The following is a 3,080-nucleotide window of genomic DNA, read 5'->3' on the forward strand; positions in this document are numbered from 1 at the left end:
TTTTCAGTCTGTGGTTCTTCGTTTAAATGACAGAAAACCTTAAGTCAAAAGAAAAATAGGATGGTATTTATCTTAAATAAAAATACAGAGTATATTGTACAAGTTTTCTTTTCTTGCACTGTACACAATTTCAATTATAAAAGCTTTTCACACCTGGAGATGGTAAACTAATATGGGAGAACCTGGGTGATCCAGTCTAGGATTGAAAACGTTTGCCAACAAAGAGCACATTATTTTTAAGAACTCTATTCCAGGTTTGCTGGATCACCCATGATAGTCTATCATCATCTCCAGCCTTGGAGAGCTTCAAAAAAACTGTCTTAGGCTGGGTCTACACGGACGTTTTTAAGAACGCATGTTAACGTTCCCACTTCGTTTATGTGCTTTTTTTTTTGCACTTTTATAAGCGTTTTAAAGCTTGCCCGCGTTTTTACCGCAATTGTGTTTCAAATGCGTATAGACGTGGGAAAATGCGAGAAAACGCCATATTGAAATCAAAAAAGTGTTTACCCGCATTTTTGGGCGTTAAGCCCGCGTTTTAACTTTTTAAACATTGCAAGCAATGTTTTGGAGAACGCTCATAAACGTGCCTCAAGGAAACGTCCTGGTGTAGATTAGCCTATTAGAATGCATGGGAATATCAAACATGGGCCTTTAAAGCCTCAAGTTAAATGCTGGAGAAAACGTCCGTGTAGATGAAGCCTTAGAAAATTATGGTGAATGTGTGCACCCTTCAGAAAAGAAACATAGTATTTATGTACCAGCACACTGTGCCTTGGCATGGCTGCTTGTAGTCCAAATTAGGAACACACAGGAAAGGATAGAAGCTGCACAAAGTGTGCGGTCTTTCTAGAACAGGAAGTGCCTATGAATACACCTTTTTGGTGTTTTGGTATATGTGCAGCCAAAAATGTTTTAAATCCAGTTGCAAAAGATAGGAACCCCTGACTGGTTTCTACTGGGGAAGGGGGGCATAAGAGCTCCCATCATTTTCAGCCTTGATCCTGACAGTGAATTAAGATTTTATTATTATTATTATATTATTCTACTGCCCTGTTAACAGTTTCCAAACATTGTACCCGGTCAGGGGTCCTAATGTTTCCCCACTGTATTCTAAACTAAGTACACAATTATCAGTTGGTATACACTAACTGAATTCATGCCCTGTACACAATGGGTTTAATGTCAACCTGACACTACAAAAAAATAAAATAAAATAAAGCAAATCCAATCATTTAAACAAGAATGCTACTTGGAATGGAAGGGCTATGGCCGCTGTCGCTATCACAAAGCAAGAAGAGAAATGAATCAATGAGTGCTGGTTATACCAGCCTTCCATCTTTTTAACTTGGGGGAACCCCTGAACTAACTTTCTGTTCAGGGAACTCCTGCTATGAGTACTACATCCACAGCTCACAGTACATTAGTGTGGTGGTCCGTAGGAAGAATCCCTCTTACATTCCTGGCCCTTGGGAAGAACGTCACCCTTACAGATAGAAAAAAAGATCATTGGTATCAGGTAAACTGACCCAAGAGGCACAGAATGCTCTACTACTGAAGGAACCATGGTTCAGAAATGTATTATTTGTATAAATTTTACCCAGAAGAATTTACTACCGCTTTTTCACAGACTGTACTACAAAGTGCATCCTTCAAAAACAACATTACTCTGCTCTAATTTCTTCAGGCTGTCCTGACTGCACTGCCCATACTCTGTGCTTTCTCTGCCATGTATAGCAATTCAGCTGTTCCCTATGTTCCAAGCAATGCCAACCCAGCCCATGTGCCCACATAAACCATCTTTGAGGTTTGTAAAAGCTGTGCTGACATGTGCTGTGTTCTACACCCTCCACACTGTCCTGACTTTCCCACAGCATTTTACCATTCTTATTCTTGCACACCTATTGGTTCTAAAGCTGCAACCAGGGTGATTCTATCTAGCTGCTATTCCTAGTGCAGGTAATCTGCACCTTCTAACACAGGGGTGGGCAAACTTTGTAGCTCAGGGGCTACGAGTTTTAAAATTTGACAGGCTGGGCTAGTATCATATGAATGGAGAGTGTTGTATGTGTAAAAATTGTCTGGATTAAAAAGCCCAACGGGTTATATATGGCCTGCAGGACGTAGTTTGGTAAACAACATGTTAGAGCAAGCAGGAGCAGAATCATTCTTGTAGCTGGTACTTCTAATCTTATGTCTTTTTCTATTGAATTATCTCTAAATTCTGATCTAGCAGCTATCTACCATAATATATATTGTACACTTATTCCAGAAGACAACTCTGCAACCTTTCACTGATTGCTGAATGTAAAACAAAATGGGGAGCAGTGAGCCTTCATTCAGATTCTTAAATGACACAGTAACCAATAACTCCCAGATTTTAAAACCCAGGAATTCTCCAGCAAGAAGTTAGCAAGTGGCATTGGTCAGGCTGCTCTTGCTAAACAGGGTGTCCTGAATTGGGATGAAAACAAAGAGCACCAAAATGAGGTGTGAACAAGAAAACTTCTCAGGACATCAGATGATTGAACAAATTTGGGAGCATATTAGTACCAGAGAGCAGATAGAGCTGTGCCCCCCCCCCCCCATTACACTGTGCCCCCCCCCATTACACTGTGCTAGACACCCCACAGCCCATCCCCAGTGATGTCCTCACTGATTAGAAAAATCACTTTCATTTCATAAGTGGCTAGAAAAAAAAATCTCACAAAGGTTATAGTTGTAAAATATTTTATTTGTAAATGCTGATCTTCTAAATCTGCTTCCACAAATTCCAAAACCCATAACACTCTGTATACTCCAAAAATCATTTTTTGCCAACATTAGATACTATTTTACAGGACAGAAAAAAAATGAACTGTAGGACAAATACTGGTAGGATGTTGAGATATTTTACAAGAAGAAAAATATGCAAGAAACAATTTCATACAGCTATTTACCAAGAGGAAAAAAATATATACAATTAATTTCTTCTGTACGATAAAAAATACATCATGCCATATACATTACAAGTTCAAGACTGTGTGACCGAATAGATCAAGAGCATACAGTCCACTTCCATTGTGCACACATATAAAAAA

This window comes from Pyxicephalus adspersus, chromosome 5 (genome assembly GCF_032062135.1).
Source record: "Pyxicephalus adspersus chromosome 5, UCB_Pads_2.0, whole genome shotgun sequence".
Taxonomy (NCBI): Eukaryota; Metazoa; Chordata; class Amphibia; order Anura; family Pyxicephalidae; genus Pyxicephalus; species Pyxicephalus adspersus.